Source organism: Salvelinus alpinus, chromosome 3 (assembly GCF_045679555.1).
Source record: "Salvelinus alpinus chromosome 3, SLU_Salpinus.1, whole genome shotgun sequence".
Lineage (NCBI taxonomy): Eukaryota > Metazoa > Chordata > Actinopteri > Salmoniformes > Salmonidae > Salvelinus > Salvelinus alpinus.
Genome location: NC_092088.1, coordinates 51,179,505 through 51,202,511, shown reverse-complemented (window position 1 = coordinate 51,202,511; position 23,007 = coordinate 51,179,505).

Below are 23,007 nucleotides of genomic sequence, written 5' to 3'. Positions count from 1 at the left end.
ATTCAAATCTGCATAAGTATACTGTTACATTTTCAATTTTCAATAATAATATTTGTTCTGATTAGATGGAAATTAAATATCCCTGTATCGCATTCACATTTGATCAACTTGATTGGTTTGGGGGGAAGAAATATTCACATTTACAAAAAAGGAAGTCAGTCTTTTAGTAATGTATGGCCAACTGTAATTTATGGAATCATATTAATGCCCTTGTATATTAGAAATCAACATGTGTCGGCTTCCTATCTGTCTCGCATCCCCTAAAATTCATCAAGCAGTAAAAACATTATACTTGTTAATGAGCAGAAGTGAATAAATTAATAATATGGAATGTGATTATCGAAGATGTCCTGTAACCATGCACAAGCACCTTTTCTTCCCTTCATTTTTGATGTGGTTTAATTTGTGTGTTCAGGTTCAGTAAGAATATGCAAATGGATTTAATGATTCGCATCAGTAGATCATTTCTCAGTTTAATATAATTTGCTATGTCGGTCATGAGTCTAGTTTCGATTAGACTGCAATGTATCTTTCCACATATAAGAACTAGTAAGAATTTCACTTGGATAATGTTTGAACGCTATCAAGACCAGTTGGATCATACTGGCATTGATAAATCATTTAAGTATGTCAGCAGTACCTTAATTTTTAAGTAGCCTATATGTTTAGCATTAACATTAAGCAACAAGAATCCAATTGCCTAAGGGACTGTACATTATTCATAATGAGGGATACCTGGAGAAAATCGGACCTCTCTGAAATGAAAATGGATGGCTCTTCCTTCAGTAAAACCCTTGAAAAAAATGGACTCTCCCCTATACCCAAAATAATAATTAAAACATAAAGTGGATAGCAGAGAACCATTTACCCTTACTCCTAGAACAGACCAGAGCCTTATTTTCAGAAACTGTTCTTCATTTTGTCAGCATTATTTGGCAAAGTAGCCAGAAGGTTGTGGATTCGCAGATGACCTGCGGATAAGGGTAGGGGTGAAAATATCTCCATTATAATAAAAGTACTGCATAAATCTATCTTATTTGCAGTCTGAGAAAAAATGTCCTTTTATAAACGCATATCATGCCATTCTATATCATTTTACATGACTGGAGACAAGTAGAATCTCTTTTAATACGACAATAGAGCATGACAACGAATGAGCGCATGCACCAGAGATGTTTTGTCTTCTATACAGACTATTGACAAAAAAAGAGTATAGTCTAAGTTTGAAACAGTGATAAAGTACCTAATCCTCAATGAATTTGCGTTAGGGTTAGGGTTAGGGTTAGGGTTAATAAAAGGCCACTCTAAAATGTGCAGTTTTGTCACGCAACACAATGCCACAGATGTCTCAAGTTTGAGGAAGCGTGTAATTGGCATGCTGACTGCAGGAATACATTCAAACATTGGCAGATGTTTGAATGTTCATTTCTCTACCATAATCCGCCGTTTTAGAGAATTTGGCAGTACGTCCAATTGACCTCACAACCACAGACCACATGTAAACATGTCAGCCCAGGACCTCCACATCTGGCTTCTTCACCTGCGGCATGATCTGAGACCAGCCACCCAGACAGCTGATGAAACTGTAGGTTTGCACAACCGAAGAATTTCTGCACAAACAATCAGAAACCGTCTCAGGGAAGCTAATCTGTGTGCTCGTCATCCTCAACACGGTCTTGACCTGACCACAGTTCGGCTTCGAAACCAACTTCAGCAGGCAAATGCTCACCTTCGATGGCCTCTGGCACGCTGGAGAAGTGTAATCTTCACGAGTGAATCCCGGTTTCAACTGTACTGTGCAGATGGCAGACAGCATGTATGGCTTCATGTGGGCGAGAGGTTTGCTGATGTCAACGTTGTGAACAGAGTTCCCCATGGTGGTGGTGGGGTTATGGTATGGGCAGGCATAAGCTACAGACAATGAAGATATTTGCATTTTATCAATGGCAATTTGAATGCACAGTGACACCGTGACGAGATCCTGAGGCCCATTGTTGTGCCATTAATATGCCGCCATCACCTCATGTTTCAGCAAGGATCTGTACACAATTCTTGGAAGCTGAAAATGTCCCAGTTCTTCCATGGCCTACATACTCACCAGACGTTTCATCTATTGAGCATGTTTGGGATGCTCTGGATTGACGTGTACGGCAGCGGTTTCCAGTTCCAACAACTTCGCACAGCCATTGAAGAGGAGTGGGAAAACATTCCACAGGCCACAATCAACAGCCTGATCAACTCTATGTGAAGAAGATGTGTTGTGCTGCATGAGGCAAATGATGGTCACACCAGATACTGACTGTTTTTCTGATCCACACCCCTATCTGTAAAAAAATGTATCTGTGAATAGATGTGAATAGATGCATATTTGTATTCCCAGTCATGTGAATTCCATATATTAGGGCCTAATGAATTGATTTCAATTGACTGATTTCCTTATATGAACTGTAACTCTGTAAAGTCTTTGAAATTGTTACATGTTGCATTTATATTTTTGTTCTGTGTAGAATTGTGTTGACTGTGATTAGGGCATGGGAATTTAAGGGCATCTACTAGGCTAAATTTTCAAACTAGGCATGCATAGATCACCTTATGATCCTCAAACCAAAGCCTGGCCAAACTCGTTTTACTAAAATTTTATTAAAAGGCATTGTAGAATCACTCAATATTTTGTATTTTATTTCATGTTGTACAGCCTATATGCGAAATGTATAGTCATGTTGTTGAAATGCTGTTGTAGTTGTTGAAATGCTGAGCGCCCCTTCCAGCCTGTAGCGTGTCACTGTCACGCCCTGGCCTTAGTATTCTTTGTTTTCTTAATTATTTTGGTTAGGTCAGGGTGTGACATGGGGAATGTATGTGGTTTTTGTAGTGTCTAGGGTGGTTGTAAGGTTTAGGGGGTTTATTAGAGTAGTTGGGTTTATGTTTAGTATAGTAGTCTAGCTGTGTCTATGGTTGAGTGTAGGTATCTAGGAAAGTCTATGGTTGCCTGAATTGGGTCTCAATTAGAGACAGCTGGTTATTGTTGTCTCTGATTGGGAGCCATATTTAAGGCAACCATAGGCTTTAGCTGTTTGTGGGGAATTGTCTATGTTGAACGTTTGTAGCCTGTTTGTGTGCACTACGTTTATAGCTTCACGGTCGTTTGTTGTTTTTGTATAGTTTGTAATAGTGTTTCATGTTCATCTTTGTAGTAAAATAAAAGAAGATGGCTTATTTTCCACATGCTGCGTTTTGGTCCGTCTCTCCTCCACACGATCGTGACAGTCACAAATACGTCACAATTTGTTTCTTAAATGACAGTCTATAGCCTTGAAATATTAATATTATAGCCTAAATAATTCATTTCCATTCTTTCTCAGGCTACCTGGCTTACTCTTGACTGATTTATAGTTATTATATTGTTTAATAGCCTGTTGAAATGTCAACCGTCAATTGATAGCGACAGAATTACACAATACTTCCCAAAGCAAAGTACATTTTTTTGTCTCCCTGGCTATAGAAGCTTGTTGCGTAGCCTCTGAATGTCATAGAGATAAACCAAAGATATCCCATATGCACCGGAGTCAAGTCTTTCTTCGGCATTTTACAGCTTGTTTCTAGCATAAAGCATTGCGGACTAAAGGGTTGTTATAGATCGCTTTATATAATCAGGTCCATCATTTTTCTTCTTCTAAATCTTAAACTAACAAGGGGTAGACCTATGCTTTCAGTCATTTTCTTTAACAAAGCCACAACACCCCCTCAATTTCGAGCCCTGGTTTTAACTTAACACACCAAGGCCTTCATTGACACTGAGATATTTAAGGAGTGCATGGTGTCTGAAGGAATTGGCTGACAAAATCTTTGGATAGTAGACTATAATTTTGTCTGTCAAACAGGTAGTGCTACCTCTTATATCTTGAATAGGATTAAATAGTCCACAAACAAAAAGCTATTTTGTTGTTAGTAGTCTAAAGTCAAATTAAAATGAAGATTGTTTAAATGAATTAGGCATTCTCGAATTAGCCTTTCCTTTCCATCTCCACAGCTGCTGCTTCATATTAATGTAAGTTATGTAAATTACTCGAATATGGCTTATTGTGAGGTCAATAACTCTGATTTATACAAAGGGTGGGTCTAATCCTGAATGCTGATTGGTTAAAAACACATTCCAGCAGGTCTCTTTTCCACAAGTTACCGGCTAAATCTATGATGTTAAAATGCCTATTTACTCTGTTCCATCTGCCTGCGCAATCCACTGTCTCATCAGCCCAGCCAAGCAATTTAAACTTGATCTCCCCTATAAAAAGCATCTAGACATTATCTCACATTTCTTTTAGATTAACATTTCGTTTTCAAACCTTGCTGTCTGTCTATCCGACATTTGCAAAATTGTTTCAATATTCAAATGTCGGGAGTCTGGACGAGACGGACAGACATGCAGAGTTTCTCAGCTAGTCGAAATCATGAATCAGCAGGCATCATTTTTATGGATATATACGAAGAAATGTCAACTGAAAAATGGTAAATGAAGTGCAGCTAGTTTGCAGTCTTTCCAGCTTCAGTTTGAAGTGATTGTGTTAACTGTGTTGTTGGCTAGCTCCTCTGAACAACAATGTCCTGACAAGTATTCTATGCCAGGTGAAAATGCGCCTCATTACAGTAGCTCATTGTTATGGATGTGTCCAAATAAATATCAATAAAAAATAGCTTAAACAAATGCAAATGTAGCTACTTTGCTGTTATTCTGGCTACACTTTTTGACGTGACTGTAAGTTAGCCATAGTTAGCTAGCTAACAAGCAAGGGATAAGAAAGTTGCCAGCCAGTATGACATTGGAACATTTAGAACGAATGACTGGGTCACATCCATAGATACAGAATAAAAAGACTGAACGACTGGGCCCCTGGCAACCAAATCATTAGAATGAACGACCAGCCGGCTTGGCTATCAACCCTAGATTTGTTTCGGGACTGTATCTTGTGGAAGGATGAAATAGTATGAATAAATTCATAAAAATAATGGTTTTAATCAGATCAAATCCAAAGTTATTTGTCACATGTGCAAAATTCAACCTTACCTTGAAATGCTTAATTACAAGAGCCCTTAACCAACAATGCAGTTTTAAGAAAAATCGGAATTAAGAAAAATATTTACTAAATAAACGAAAGTAAAAAATAAAAGAGCAACAACAAAACAACAATAGCGAGGCCATATACAGGGGGTACCGGTACAGAGGTAATGTGCGGGGGTACAGGTTTGACGAGGTAATTGAGGTATTATGTACAGTACCAGTCAGAAGTTTGGACACACCGACTCATTCAAGGGTTTTTCTTTTTTTTAAACTTTTTTCTACATTGTAGAATAATAGTGAAGACATCTAAACTATGAAATAACACATATGGAATCATGTAGTAACCAATTTTTTTTTAACAAATCAAAATATATTTTTGATTTGAAATACTTCAAAGTAGTCACCCTTTGCCTTGATGACAGCTTTACACAATATTGGCATTCTCTCAACCAGCTTCATGATGTAGTCACCTGGAATGTATTTCTTGCTAAAAGTTCATTTGTGGAATTTCTTTCCCTTCCTAATGCCTTTGAGCCAATCAGCTGTGTTGTGACAAGGTAGCGGTGGTATACAGAAGATAGCCCTATTTGGTAAAAGACCAAGTCCATATTATGGCAAGAACAGCTCAAATAAGCAAAGATAAATTACAGTCCATCATTGCTTTAAGACATGAAGATCAGTCAATACGGAATATTTCAAGAACTTTGAAAGTTTCTTCAAGTGCAGTCGCAAAAACCATCAAGCTCTATGATGAAACTGGTTCTCATGAGGACTGCCACAGGAAAGGAAAACCCAGAGTTACCTCTGCTGCAGAGGATAAGTTCATTAGAGTTACCAGCCTCAGATATTTCTGCCAAAATAAATGCTTCACAGAGTTCAAGTAACAGACACATCTCAGCATCATAGTTAGCCTGTACCTATCCCCATGGGTAGTGACATTGTTGATACACTAGGACACTGACTAGCGCCGAAAAGAGATGGCTGCCTCGCTTCGTGTTCCTTGGAAAATATGCAGTATTTTGTTTTTTTACGTGTTATTTCTTACATCGGTACCCCGGGTAATCTTAGGTTTCATTACATACAGTCGGGAGGAACTACTGAATATACGATTAACGTCAACTCATCATCGTTCCTACCAGGAATATGACTTTCCCGAAACGGATCCAGTGTTTTGCCTTCCACACAATACAATGGATCTGATCCCAGCCGGCGACCCTGTGCGACGCCGAAAAAGGGGAAAACGTGGCGGTCTCGTGGTCAGGCTTCGGAGACGGGCACATCGCGCTCCACTCCCTAGCATACTACTCGCCAATGTCCAGTCTCTTGACAATAAGGTTGATGAAATCCGAGCACGGGTAGCATTCCAGAGAGACATCAGGGATTGCAACGTGCTCTGCTTCACGGAAACATGGCTAACTCAAGGGACGCTAACGGAGTCGGTGCAGCCAGCTGGTTTCTTCATGCATCGCGCCGACAGAAACAAACATCTTTCCGGTAAGAAGAGGGGCGGGGGGGTATGCCTTATGATTAACGAGAAGTGGTGTGATCATCATAACAACACACAAGAACTCAAGTCGTTCTGTTCACCTGATCTAGAACTCCTCACAATCAAATGTCGACCGCATTATCTACCAAGGGAATTCTCGTCAATCATAATCACAGTCGTATACATTCCCCCCCAAGCAGACACATCGATGGCCCTGAACGAACTTTATCTGACTCTTTGTAAACTGGAAACCACACACCCTGAGGCTGCATTCATCGTAGCTGGGGATTTTAACAAGGCTAATCTAAAAACAAAACTCCCTAAATTCTATCAGCATATCGATTGTGCTACCAGGGCTGGAAAAACACTAGACCATTGTTATACTAATTTCCGCGACGCTTATAAGGCCCTCCCCCGCCCCCCTTTCGGAAAAGCTGACCACGACTCCATTTTGTTGATTCCAGCCTACAAACAAAAACTCAAACAACAAGCTCCCGCGCTCAGGTCTGTTCAACGCTGGTCCGACCAATCTGAATCCACGCTTCAAGACTGCTTCGATCACGCAGATTGGAATATGTTCCGCATCGCGTCCAACAACAATATTGACGAATATGCTGATTCGGTGAGCGAGTTCATTAGGAAGTGCATTGACGATGTCGTACCCACAGCAACGATAAAAACATTCCCAAACCAGAAACCGTGGATTGACGGCAGCATTCGCGTGAAACTGAAAGCGCGAACCACTGCTTTTAACCAGGGCAAGGTGACCGGAAGCATGACCGAATACAAACAGTGTAGCTATTCTCTCCGCAAGGCAATCAAACAGGCCAAGTCTCAGTACAGAGACAAAATCGAGTCGAAATTCAACAGCTCAGACACAAGAGGTATGTGGCAGGGTCTACAGTCAATCACGGATTACAAAAAGAAAATCCGCCCCGTCGAGGACCAGGATGTCTTGCTCCCAGACAGGCTAAACAACTTTTTTGCCCGCTTTGAGGACAATACAGTGCCACTGACACGGCCCCCTACCAAAACCTGCGGGCTCTCCTTCACTGCAGCCGAGGTGAGTAAAACATTTAAACGTGTTAACCCTCGCAAGGCTGCAGGCCCAGACGGCATTCCCAGCCGCGTCCTCAGAGCATGCGCAGACCAGCTGGCTGGTGTGTTTACGGACATATTCAATCAATCCTTATCCCAGTCTGCTGTTCCCACATGCTTCAAGAGGGCCACCATTGTTCCTGTTCCCAAGAAAGCTAAGGTAACTGAGCTAAACGACTACCGCCCCGTAGCACTCACTTCCGTCATCATGAAGTGCTTTGAGAGACTAGTCAAGGACCATATCACCTCCACCCTACCGGACACCCTAGACCCACTCCAATTTGCTTACCGACCCAATAGGTCCACAGACGACGCAATCGCAACCACACTGCACACTGCCCTAACCCATCTGGACAAGAGGAATACCCATGTGAGAATGCTGTTCATCGATTACAGCTCAGCATTTAACACCATAGTACCCTCCAAACTCGTCATCAAGCTCGAGACCCTGGGTCTCGACCCCGCCCTGTGCAACTGGGTCCTGGACTTCCTGACGGGCCGCCCCCAGGTGGTGAGGGTAGGTAACAACATCTCCACCCCGCTGATCCTCAACACTGGGGCCCCACAAGGGTGCGTTCTGAGCCCTCTCCTGTACTCCCTGTTCACCCACGACTGCGTGGCCATGCACGCCTCCAACTCAATCATCAAGTTTGCGGATGACACTACAGTGGTAGGCTTGATCACCAACAACGACGAGACGGCCTACAGGGAGGAGGTGAGGGCCCTCGGAGTGTGGTGTCAGGAAAATAACCTCATACTCAACGTCAACAAAACAAAGGAGATGATTGTGGACTTCAGGAAACAGCAGAGGGAGCACCCCCCTATCCACATCGACGGGTCAGTAGTGGAGAAGGTGGAAAGTTTTAAGTTCCTCGGTGTACACATCACGGACAAACTGAACTGGTCCACCCACACAGACAGCGTTGTGAAGAAGGCGCAGCAGCGCCTCTTCAACCTCAGGAGGCTGAAGAAATTCGGCTTGTCACCAAAAGCACTCACAAACTTCTACAGATGCACAATCGAGAGCATCCTGTCGGGCTGTATCACCGCCTGGTACGGCAACTGCTCCGCCCACAACCGTAAGGCTCTCCAGAGGGTAGTGAGGTCTGCAGAACGCATCACCAGGGGCAAACTACCTGCCCTCCAGGACACCTACACCACCCGATGTCACAGGAAGGCCATAAAGATCATCAAGGACAACAACCACCCAAGCCACTGCCTGTTCACCCCGCTATCATCCAGAAGGCGAGGTCAGTACAGGTGCATCAAAGCAGGGACCGAGAGACTGAAAAACAGCTTCTATCTCAAGGCCATCAGACTGTTAAACAGCCACCACTAACATTTAGCGGCCGCTGCCAACATACTGACTCAACTCCAGCCACTTTAAAAATGGGAATTGATGGAAATTATGTAAAAATGTACCACTAGCCACTTTAAGCAATGCCACTTAATACAATGTTTACATACCCTACATTACCCATCTCATATGTATATATACTGTACTCTATATCATCTACTGCATCTTGCCATCTTTATGCAATACATGTACCACTAGCCACTTTAAACTATGCCACTTTATGTTTACATACCCTACAGTACTCATCTCATATGTATATACCGTACTCTATACCATCTACTGCATCTGCCATGCCGTTCTGTACCACCACTCATCCATATATCTTTATGTACATATTCTTTATCCCTTTACACTTGTGTGTGTGTGTAAGGTAGTAGTGTGGAATTGTTAGGTTAGATTACTGTTGGTTATTACTGCATTGTCGGAACTAGAAGCACAAGCATTTCGCTACACTCGCATTAACATCTGCTAACCATGTGTATGTGACTAATAAAATTTGATTTGATTTGATTTGATTTGATTTGATCAACTGTTCAGAGGAGACTGTGTGAATCAGGCCTTCATGGTCAAATTGCTGCAAAGAAACCACTTCTAAAGGACACCAATAATAAGAAGAGACTTGCCTTTACAGCCCCGGCGTTCCGCTAGCAGAACTCCTCCCACATTCCACTGAAAAGGCAGAGCGCGAAATTCAAAACATATTTTTTAGAAATATTTAACTTTCACACATTAACAAGTCCAATACAGCAAATGAAAGATACACATCTTGTGAATCCAGTCAACATGTCCGATTTTTAAAATGTTTTACAGCGAAAACACCACATATATTTATGTTAGCTCACCACCAAATACAAAAAAGGACAGACATTTTTCACAGCACAGGTAGCATGCACGAAACCAACCAAACTAACCAAGAACCAACCAAACTAACCAAGAAACAACGTCATCAGATGACAGTCCTATAACATGTTACACAATAAATCTATGTTTTGTTCGAAAAAATGTGCATATTTGAGGTATAAATCAGTTTTACATTGCTGCTACCATCACAGCTACCGTCAGATATAGCACCGAAGCAGCCAGAGTAATTATAGAGACCAACGTGAAATACCTAAATACTCATCATAAAACATTTCTGAAAAATCGATGGTGTACAGCATATTAAAGACAAACATCTAGTGAATCCAGCCAATATTTCCTATTTTTTAAGTGTTTTACAGCGAAAACACAATATAGCATTATATTAGCTTACTACAATAGCCTACCACACAACCGCATTCATTCATCAAGGCACGTTAGCGATAGCAATAGGCACGTTAGCGTTAGCGAATAAACCAGCAAAAGATATTAATTTTCACTAACCTTCATAAACCTTCCTCAGATGACAGTCCTATAACATCAGGTTATACATACACTTATGTTTTGTTCGAAAATGTGCATATTTAGAGCTGAAATCAGTGGTTATCCATTATGCTAACGTAGCAACTTTTTCCCAGAATGTGCGGATATTTCTATTAGACTCTCACCTATTCTGACCAAATAGCTATTCATAAACATTACAAAAAAATACATGTTGTATAGGAAACGATAGATTCATTAGTTCTTAATGCAATCGCAGTGTTAGAATTCTAAAAATATCTTCATTACGACATAAGGCTTACGTTATGGCTAGAGATGCCCAAAACATGGGCGCAAAACTACTAGTACACAGTTCGACAGATATATGTAATAGCATCACAAAATGTGTCCTACTTTTGGTGATCTTCCATCAGAATGTTGTACAAGGGGTCCTTTGTCCAGAACCGTCTTTGTTTGGTATCAGAACGTCGTTTTTCCCTCTTGAATTAGCAAGCACACTGGCCAAGTGGCGCGAAGCTATCCTTCCTGAACATATGCAGACAAAGCAACACGCCTAAAGTCCTGAAAAAAATTCAATAATCTAATAAAACTATATTGAAAAAACATACTTTACGATGATATTGTGACATGTATCAAATAAAATCAAAGCCGGAGATAGTATTCGCCAATAACGACAGCTTTTCAAAAGGCAATTACAGGTCCCTCCACGCGCCTTCCAGAAACCCGAAAATGGAGGACACGTCATTCCAAGAGGATTCATTCCATCTCAGACCAAGATAATCAACTCATTTCTTCTCTCACTTCCTCTTGACATCTAGGGGAAGGTGTATGACGTGCACGTATAGTCATACGTATCATGCCCATTTATAGGCAGGTCCTTGAACAGAACATCGAATTCAGACTTTCCACTTCCTGGTCAGAAAGTCTGCTGCCAAATGAGTTCTGTTTTACCCACAGACAAAATTCTAACGGTTTTAGAAACTAGAGAGTGTTTTCTATCCAATAGTAATAATAATATGCATATTGTACGAGCAAGAATTGAGTACGAGGCCGTTTAAATTGGGCACGAATTTCCCCCAAAGTGAAAACAGCGCCCTCTGTCCTCAACAGGTTAAACTGGTTAAAATCTGTCCTTTGGTCTGATGAGTCCAAATTTGAGATTTTAGGTTCCAATTGCTCTTCTCTTTGTGAGACGCAGAGTAAGTGAACGGATGATCTCCGCAAATGGCGCTCCCACCGTGAAGCACGGAAGAGGTGGTGTTATAGTATGGGGGTGCTTTGCTGGTGACATTTTCAGTGATTTATTTATAATTCAAGTCACAATTAACCAGCATGTTTTTTCCACAGCATTATGCAGCAATACACCATCCCATCTGGTTTGCGCTTAGTGGGACAATATTATTTTTTTTCAACAGGACAATGACCCAACACACCTCCAGGCTGCTTAAGGGCTATTTGAGAAAGAAGGAGAGTGATGGAGTGTTGCATCAGATGACCTGGCCTCCACAATCACTCGACCTCAACCCAATTGTGATGGTTTGGGATGAGTTGGACTGCAGAGCGAAGGAAAAGCAGGCACCAATTGCTCAGCATATGTGAGAACTCCTTCAAGACTGTTGGAAAAGCATTCCAGGTGAAGCTGTCTTAGAAAATGCCAAGAGTGTGCAATGCTGTCATCAAGGCAAAGGGTGGCTACTTTGAAGAATCTCAAATATAAAATATATTTTGATTTGTTTTACACTTGTTTGGTTACTACGTGGTTCCATGTGTGTCATTTCACAGTTCTGATGTCTTCATTACTGTTTAACATTGTAGAAAAAAGTTAAAATGAAGAAAAACCCTGGAATGAGTAGGTGTGTCCAAACTTTTGACTGGTACTGTACATGTAGATATGGGTAAAGTGACTATGCACAGATAATAAACAGCAAGAAGCAGCAGCAGCAAAAAAAATAAAAAATGCTGATGATATTAGAGACTCAGCCAGGGACAGGTTGAAAATGTCAGTGAAGACACTTGCCAGTTGGTCAGCGCATGCTCGGAGTACACATCCTGGTAATCCATCTGGCCCTTTGGCCTTGTGAAGGTTGACATGTTTAAAGGTCTTACTCACATCGGCTACGGCGAGCGTGATCGCACAGTCGTCCAGAACAGCTTGTGCTCTCATACATGCTTCAGTGTTGCTTGACTCGAAGCTCGCATAGAAGTTGTTTAGCTTCTCTGGTAGACTCGTGTCACTGGGTAGCTCGTGGCTGGGCCTCCCTTTGTAGTTTGTAATAGTTTGGAAGCCCTGCCACATCAGACGAGCGTTAATCCTGTATTTACACTTTGCCTGTTTGATGGTTCGTCTGAGGGCATGGCAGGATTTCTTATAAGCGTCTGGGTTAGAGTTCCGCTCTTTGAAAGCGGCAGCTGTATCCTTTAGCTCAGTTCGGATTTTACCTGTAATCCATGGCTTCTGGTTGGGGTATCTATGTACGGTCACTGTGGAGACAATGTCATCGATGCACTTATTGATGAAGCCGGTGACTGATTTGGTATACTCCTCAATGCCATCGAATGAGTCCCAGAACACATTCCAGTATATGTTAGCAAAACAGTCCTGTAGTTTAGCATCTGGGTCATCTGACCACTTCCATATTGAGCGAGTCACTGGTACTTCCTGCTTTAGTTTTGGCTTGTAAGCAGGAATCAGTTGGATTGAATTATGGTTAGATTTGCCAAATGGAGAGTTTTTAATGTCCCTTTGGTAGGATAGTCTTGAATGGAGCTCATCCAGTTTATTCTCCAATGATTGCACGTTGGCCAATAGGACGGATGGTAGAGGCGGTTTACCCACTCGCCAACTAATTCTAACAAGGCACCCGGACCTGGTCTGGTATCTGGAGTAAATTCTTCACGTCCAACTCATTAAATAAAAAATCTTTGTCCAGTTCGAGCTGAGTAATCGCTGTTCTGATATCCAGAAGCTCTTTTCGGTCATAAGAGACAGTGGCAGAAACATTATGTAGAAAATAAGTTACAAACAACGGGAAAAAATACACAAAATTGCACAATTGGTTAGGAGCCCATAAAACGGAAGCCATCTCATCCGGTGCCCTATTCCCTATATTTTAATGAAAATATGGCAATCAATATTTGAATATTTTGGTAACCCGTTGTATAAAAGTGATAATGCCCTCGAAGCCGGTGTTTGGAGGATATACTGGCACAGTTTGCCTCATAACACCTGTGTCAATATCCTCCAAACATCGGCTTCTCAGGCAATATCACTTTAAAATAGCTTCATTACGGACAAGGAAGCATATTGTTTTTATTCAAATCATTTATAGCAGCAGCAAGCTTACCTCAGGTCCTCCTTGTCACTCTTTGCTCTCTCCCTCTCAAACTGAACAGGACATCAGTAGGCCTAGTCCGCACGAAAAGATATTTCATTTTTGGAACAAGCCTTTGCCTCGCCTCCTGAAGTGCCACCATACACAGCACAGCCATTGGTTAATCAGCACAAATGTAGGCCTAGATCAGCAAGAGTGGGCAGGCCAGGGCTCATGACTGGGGTCGCCCATCTATTGCAGTGTGTAATGCTATATAGCCTAGTTTTACACCATCCCAGCAGTGCAAAAACTTGGGAAGGAAGTACATTTTCTTAGAAACATAACTTTGCCCTGTGCTTCCATGAGCATGCTCTTCATATCACCTAGCCTTAGGCCTATAGCCTATAGTATAGGCCAGGGGTATTCATCTCGTACCCTATGTGGTCCGGAGCCTGCTATGGATCATTTCACTGAGTCCACACTAGGTGCACTTGATATTGCGTGCCCAGCAGAGAATCAGGGATGAGCATCAGGGATGAGCATCATTTGCGACCAAAGATTTGTGCTTGGTTAAAGCCTAGGGTTAGTGTAGTTCAGTGCTAAACAACAGCAGTATCAAAGCACTTGCCACATTGGTGATTGATAAATGACATTATAGCTACACAAATGCACTTGAAGCATTGCTTACACACCATGACCGTCAGCTTTTCTAATAGAAACGTCTCAAGGCTCTTTTGCTTCCTAACTGATATTGCTAGGCAACATTTGCTGAAATAAACCTCCACCAGTCTAACGACAGCCCTGAAGGCAACGTCAGATGAACAAATTCATTATATCTCAACAACCCTTGTTGGGGCCCAAGCCACCTAACACACTGTTAACCAGCTTTCCCCGTTTAACATGGCCAGACTGTTCACTGAAAAATGATACACATTTTGTTTAAAGGAGATTACTATTATCTGAATTATGATGCTTCTCACCCCTTCGCACAAAATAGAGACACGTTATACAGAGGAAAAACACAGACTACTTTTTTATTAGGGTGAAAAATGGAAAGAGCTGGACTTTGCCTCCAAGACATTTTGTGAGCATATTATTTTACAGTGGTTTGATCAATTTGTCTGTCAACCTTGCTGAGATGTGGGGGGGCTGGAAAAAGCAATTTAGCTTGTGAGGTCCTCAATAGAAATGTACTACAGAAGCCTGTGTGTGACACGTTGCATTAGAACTTGAGTAGTCTGTATTGCCTGATAATGTTGCAAGGCGATACTGAAATCATTCATTCTTTAACAGCTACCAGTATTCTGCAATTTTGTAACACAAATAATGCATACAATATTTGACAGAAATAATTGATTTAATTCAAAGGCAAAGCATTAAAGGGCTATATTCCTGCATTAACAACAACAAAAGCCATTGGACAAACAGAAAATGTGGTGCTTTAACAGGAACTGTTAGAAGAACTGCCGGCCAGCCCACGTATGCTTCCACAGAAAATTCTTATTAATACTACACGGAAAAACAACACTCTCTCATTTGCATATAGATATAAACAATATACTGTATTTGTGCATCTGAATTCCCATCACACATGGATCATGTGATTCGCTGAAAATCCTAAGTGGCTCAAACCAAAATTATCGTTACACATCCCTATGTCATAAATCTGTGATTTTTAACAGTGCACATTGTTTTTAGTTAATGATTTTCATCTGTTTGTTTTTCTCTGAGAGCAAGGAAATGTACCATATGCTCTTCCAAAAGACAAATGATTAGCAAATGAAATTCTGGACAGCTGTCTGACTGAAAGCGTTTGGTTGATAGCATTCTGCTACCATAATTAGCTTAAGCTTTGGGTTAATTACATTTCTACCTGGATATGCATAATAATAGCAGCACCCTGCAGAAAGCCAAGGAGATCCACAGTATACCAGCAGCAAAGGCTGTCTTTTCATTTTGTATTTCAAAAGCATATTTTAATTTCAAGAGGCAATTTAACAGGAATATTGTCAAATGTTGTAGATTTTAGTTTCCAAGCCAGATAATTCTGAAACAATAGGGGTGTATTATGTGGCAGAAATACCATTTCTGAATGTAATTAAAATGGATGAAAGCAATCACTGATTTTTAAATGCTTTTGTTGAGCATCAGGCCTGCTTGTAAAAGAAATACCCATCGAGGGGAGAAAGGGTCTTTACATAAGGAGCTGTACAAGAGTAAATTAGTATTTTGTTTAAATGTGCTCATTATGCTTGTGATAGTAAAGCATAAGATAGAAAGACAGCGTTACACATAAGAGGAATGGATATCCTCTGTGTTATAGTCTAGTACCAGTTAGTATAACCTATACCCTCCATTGTCACAGACCACGTGAGGTTGAGTGTGTGTGATTTGTAACTGCTATTCCTCTACATTTACACAGTCAAACTGTCTAATAAGCATACCTAAGCAGCTATATTCTGTCTGTTACCCAAGCTGTCACAGCAGTTTTAACACACTATTAACACTAGTGTGAATGACCTGGAGTGGTATGTTTATCTATTTTTCACACTCATGCAGTGTTGGTAATCAATGTGCTGGTTCACACCAAATAGTGTTAGAAACCTATTCCTGTTTTCTGGGCATGTTTGCCTGATTCATGCTCATCAAGTCACCAGTCAACCGTATGCCTCTTTCTGGGGACGGGAGTGGAGGGGAGTGCTATAGATTTTGAGTGGATGTGCCAATTCTTAAAATATCCCTTAACACAGAGAGACTGAAAAAAGGCACATCTGACAATCAAATCTTTGAGCAATTTTTTAGAAGCAATAATTGACATTTGTCTTTCCTTTTATATTAATTCATGAAATGAAACGTTAGGTTAGACCATGTCATAATTTTATATATATTTTTTTTACAATGGCCTTAGGTACTGTACATGTATTGTGTTTATCTTGCCCATTGCTCAGCTGCAGGTTCATTAAGGTGCAGTTCCCTCTGGCCCTTGGACCCATCTGTGCTCTGTCTATTGCTGTGTCTCCTGGGACTCTTGTCCCCAATCAGGCTGCCTTTGTCATTTCATGTGGAAACCAACACCTGTGTTGACACACTACCTGTAAACTGCCAACACAGCCATTCATTTGTGTATGTAGATTCACTAAGGGCTGAATCCTAACTTGAGATTTGTATGAAAATGTTAGCACAGGTTGGATTTAAGTTTGTTTTAGAACATCCAGGGATACTGTACTTTGAGATATCTTTCTAAATGTTCTATAGTTATCCAAAAACATTTGATGGTAGCATGATTCCATGTGGCTTGTTTTGAGACTGAAAGTATTCTTAATTTGTACTATACATCACTGTACAGTGTTTAGTGTACTGAGGCATTAAGCAGGAAGGTGATTGTGTTCTGACATCTTGGAGAGGAGTGTGAGTCAATTATGCCCAAGTGTTGTTCTTGCTTATCTTCCTGCGGCACCAAACAAGGATTTAGTCAAGGATTTAGGGGTGAGGGGGCGGTGGTGGGGATCATGGTAAGCAGTTCACAACAAAACACTCAAAACTCCTGGGAAAGGGCACTGATTTAAAAATAAATTACAGAAGACGAAGCGCTAACACTCAAGGGCCCGCAGCAGTGCTGGCATACACAGGTGAAGATTAGCCTCCTCACTAATCAGAGGAACAAGGTAGTCATTTGCTCCGAACACAGACAGTAATTAGGAATTGGTGACACTGGATTCCCGTAATGCCTTTGTGCTTGACCATGGTCAAATTTTGACAGAGGCTATCCATGCAGGGTCGCTCTCCCGCTCTCTCAGCCCGAGACAGTTAGCTTGTGTGGCTCCATAGTTCCAGGGGTTCCTTAATACATTGATGTCTCCCTCACTGGCTTGTTACTGTAACACTCTGGTAATTAGAATCTCCTTGGAAAACACTCGAGACGAGAGGCTGAAAACACTATTAAGATACATATTGCTGAGTTGGTTGTATGTATACATGATAGAGTAAGAAATAAGGCACTGGTAATGTGGATCTACTTTACTCTGCTGGGAGTAAGCCGTATGCTACAGCCAGCTTGAAGTACCTCACTATCTCTGTGGCTGTTGTAGCTCAATACTGTAGTGGGCTACCAACGGAATTTCAAATGCTTGATTAAGCAAATGGCTTACAATTGTATCTTAACCTTTGCCTTGAAGTCTATCAAGATCGTCACATTCATAGAGGCTGTATTTTATTTTCATTTTTAGACCGTCATTTCAGGCTGTTTTCATGCCCTCTCGAGTCCTGACATCTCTGAGTTAAGTATCTGCTTCTGTAAGGCTAAGGGAAATATGGACTGGTCTTGCCCTTTTCTGTTTCATCCTCTGACCCACCATGTTACCCATGATTGGTAAGAGAAAACTCTGACAAGTGGTGTCAAACGTGGCTGCCAATCGAGACAGGATGAGCAAGATCACACTTCACAGGATGGAGGCATGAAAGCTGAAGTTTTTTCCTCCTTATAAAATACTCTGAAAATTACATTAAAGTAATTCCTTTCAATGACGGTAGATACTGTCACCAATGTATGTTCCTGATACACACTTTACAGTAGTGTAAGTCCTACTGTAGAAGAGCTATAACATGTTTTGACAAAATATGGAAACAATATTTTTGGAAATGCAGTATAGCTCCCTAATTATTTTTTTAATGTTCATACTAGTGTAAATTAAAAGGTAATCCTAATAGCTATGGCCATCCTAATAACTATAGTGAACAAAATATAAACGCAACATGCAAAAATGTCAACAATTTTACTGTGTTACAGTTCATATAAGGAAATCAGTCAATTGAAATAAATTTTTTAGTACCTAATCTATGGATTTCGCATGACTGAGCAGGGGCGCAGCCATGGGTGAGCCAGGCCCAGCCAATCAGAATAAGATTTTCCCCACAAAAGGTCTTTATTACAGACAGAAATACTCATCCGTTTCATCAGCTGTCCAGATGTGGAGATGCTGGGCTGGCATGGTCACACATGGCATGCAGTTGTGAGGCCGGTTGGACGTTATGCCAAATTCTCCAAAACAACATTGGAGCGGGATTATGGTAGAGAAATTAACATTCAATTCTTTGGCAACAGCTCTGGAGAACATTCCTGCAGTCAGCATGCCAATTGCACGCTCCCTCAAAACGACACATCTGTGGCATTGTGTGGTGTGACAAAACTGCACATTTTAGAGTGGCCTTTAATTGTCCCCAGCACAAGGTGCACCTGTGTAATGATCATGCTGTTTAATCAGCTTCTTGACATGCCACACCTGTCAGGTGGATGGATTATCTTGGAAAAGAAGAAATGCTCACTAACAGGGATGTAAACAAATTTGTGCACAAAATTTGAGAGACATTCGCTTTTTGTGCATATGGAAAATGTCTGGGATCTTTTATGTCAGCTCATGAAACATGGGACCAACACTTTAAATGTTGCGTTTAAATTTTTGTTCAGTAAATTGAAATGCTCATTTCATTATTTGTATTATAATTCAAATAAAATAGAGTGGTAAACTACTCTTACACTGCACAGCAATGATTTATGGTATATTGGAAATCGATTGTGATAGACGGACAATATTAGGAATTCTTTCAAATCACGATCAACCATAAAGGGAAATATTCTGTCCTCTGACACAAACCCACGCCTATGTGGAAACTGATTCAACCAATGAAAAGCACAGGTAACATGATGTTACAAATGTTCCAGTCTAATGTTCCAACCAACCTATTTGTAGGTTGGTTGGTTTACAAAACTGTATGCAATTTGGCTTTCTTTTGTTTATCTCAAGACACAAGTATTTCTCCTGGGAGAGTGTTATTGTAATTGGAAGAACATTGAAGACATTGATTAGATATCTCTGGTCTCTCATTTCAAGGTCAAGGTTTCTAATCTTCCTTCCATAAAGTTTATTTTTTCAATTTGTATATTCTTGTGAAAGATAGATGTGGTTATCTATCTTAAATAACTCTGAAGCTTAAGTTGAGTTTACAACTTGCATATGATGATAAAGAAGACAAGCACCCAGCCTCTCTCAAAGTGTGTATGAGGGGCTTCAACTAAACTAACTTTGTGAAATTTACCAAATAACATTTACGTTTGTTGACTGTATTATATTGACTAAATGTCAATGTCTGATCACTCAGACACCCTCATGGTGAGGGTGTGTAGCAGAGGGCTGTGGGATAACAGTCATAGTGACAGGTCTGAAGTGTGAGTGGAGGGCAAAGGTCCCCTGCCTTAAGCAAAGGTGCTCTAGCCTCTGTCCAGTAGATTGTAAGGGCCTGTGATTCCAACAGGACATTTCCACACACAATATCCCCGAGCTGTCAGTGTGCAGTGGCTGGAACATCCTCACTGAGAGAAAGAGGGGGTGGGGGGGGGGGGGGGTGGATCTGGAGAGGGAATAGAGAAATTCAGAGAAGGGAGAAATGAGGAGAGAATGGTGGAGCAGAGATTGGGGAGGGGGAGAAGGGAGTGAGGGAGAGAGACAATGACAAGTAGGGGCTGACTGGGCACTCACCCATGCCGAAAGAGATTGCCATGAGCCAGAGCCATTGTTTGACTCGGCCTCAGCATGGAGCTGAGCTACAGTAGGTCTCTCTGAGTTGTCAGCACTTGACTATAAACTCAACTGTGGTTTGGTGTACTTTGATATGAGAGTATTTACACTTTTTACAGTGTTTACACATACTGTAAAATAGCACCGCTGAGAGTTTCATTACAGCCACAAACACCTAGGTTATGTTGCTCGCTGAAAACTGAACTGCACCAGAACACACTAGTAAACCTCAACCAAGGAAGTTGATTTTTTTTTATGCAGAAGTGTTAAAAAGTACACTATGTTCACTTCCATATTAAGAGGGTTAGAAAAAGTATGCTCTTTTTGAGTAACAAACTAAATGTGTATTACTGATACTATACAGGATAAACCAATAATCCAAAAGGCACTTAAATGGGGTCATTATTTATTTACTAGACTGTACACCAGTTAATTATTGGAATTGGTGTCGTCGAGCTGCAACACAGCTTGAGGTCTACTTTACAGAAATGCTCATGTTCAGAGATGGCTATCCTGGTAGGGTCTTTACATGTCAGATATGGGTCACTTCCACGGACCTACAGAGGTTGGTTAGCATCAGAGAGCAACCTCATCTGTCTTAAATGATGCCAACTCAACCATAGGCAAAGTGCTTTCCCAGATGCAAGTCCAAGTTTTGTCTGTTGCTTGCAGGCACCCCTTTATATTGATGTGCTGCCTTTTTTAGTCTGGGACTAAACTAGTTTTAGGGAGAGAAGAGCATTACTGCCATAAGAACAATTGTAAATCCTAATTGTAAATCCTGTTCTTTTGAACAACTGATATACAATAACACTGCTGCATGACGCATGATATACTCAGCTTTTGATGTGATGACAAGCTACTCATCTGTTTCGTTCACATCAACAATGTTTTTCAGGTTGCATAAAATGTAATACTTTTGTCAATACTCTGTCATTCATGAACTTTCATTCTTGGCTTTTATTACACACATATGACATGTATGATACTGTCTAACCAAGAATGATCCGATATTAATCATTTTTTATTGAAACGTTGTGCTTCTAATATCTCTCACAGGAGTGATGATGCCTCCCTAAACTGTGCGGTCACTGTTAGCAATGGCCAAGAGGAAATGAGCCCAGAGTTGCAGGGCTGCGTGGAATGGCGTTGGGCCTACTTCAGCGAGCTGTGGACTGTGGGGAGGCTCCCGCTCCCGCTCCCGTTCTTTCACCACCCCACCCTGCATGGAGGTCTGTCTGTCGCCATGGATAAATATTTGCAAAGCCATGACTGGGATCAGGCTTTCACTCTTAATTGTCAGTTACATCACTTACACTCTCTGGCTCACTATGTTATAATAAAGTATTTTATGGCAGAGAGCGAACAGAAGAGGCAGAGAGAGAGAGAACAGAACCCGGAGCTGTAACTTGGTTGAGTAATCTGTGGCAGCCCTTACCGCGCATGTTAGTCTTGGCTGCTGTTCCCATGATTCTTGGCACATTCTTTGAAACTGATCGAATTCCACTCTTGACATTTTCAGACAGGAAGCTTTTTTAAATGAGAACATGTGAACGGTAGTAAAGTTTCAATGAGGGCATTGTTGGCTTGACCAGTCACCTACAGCAGGGGACAAGAGAGCCTTCACAATAGACAGTTAGTGTGCTTTCAAGTAATAGCTGTGATTTCATAGTTTGATAGATCATTTTTTATTGTTTTATTTTATAAAACCCATTAGTTGATGCCAATGGCGACAGCTAGTCTTACTGTGGTCCGACACATAACAAAAATACATTACAGAGAAAATACTTTACAATTTACATACATTTAAACACATTAACATGTAGTGTGTGGTGTGTGTGTGGTGTGTGTGTGTGTATGCGTGTGCGTGTGCGTGTGTGTGTCTATCAGTACATACACACAAAAGTAGGTCACATAAGGGAGAGGCATTGTGCTGTGACGTGTTGCATAATTCATTTATTGAAACAATGTTTGCTGTTCACTTGTGCTATATGAGATGGAAGGGAGTTCCATGCAACCATGGCTCTGTATAATACTGTACGTTTCCTTGAAATTGTTCTGGACCTGGGGACTGTGAAAAGACCCCTGGTGGCATGTCTGGTGGGGGTAAATGTGTGTGTCAGCACTGTGTGTAAGTTGACTATGCAAACAATTTGGAATTTCCATTACATGAATGTTAATAATAAAAACAAGAAGCGATGCAGTCAGTCTTTCCTCAACTCTTAGCCAAGAGAGACTGGCATGCATAGTATTGATACTATCCCTCTGATTACAATCAAGAGCAAAATGTGCCGTTCTGTCCTGGGCCAGCTGCAGCTTAACTACATCCTTCTTTGCAGCACTTGACCATATGAATGGAAAATAATCAAGATAAGATCAAATTAGAGCCTACAGGACTTGCTGTGTGGAATGTGGTGTCAGAAAAGCAGATCATCTCTTTATCACAGACAGACCTCTCCCCATCTTTACAGCCATTGAATCAATATGTTTTGACGATGACAGTTTACAATTCAAAGTAACACCAAGTAATTTAGTCTCCTCAACTTGCTCAACAGCCACACAATTCATTCCCAGATTCAGCTGAGGTCTAGAACTTAGGGAATGATTTGTACCAAATACAATGCTCTTAGTTTTAGAGTTCATGACCAGTTTATTACTGGCCACCCATTCTAAAATGGACGGGATCTCTTTGTTTAAGGGTTGAAGTGATTTCACTGGCTTTGGTTGCTGAGGCGTATAGGCTTGAATCATTAGCATACATGGATACA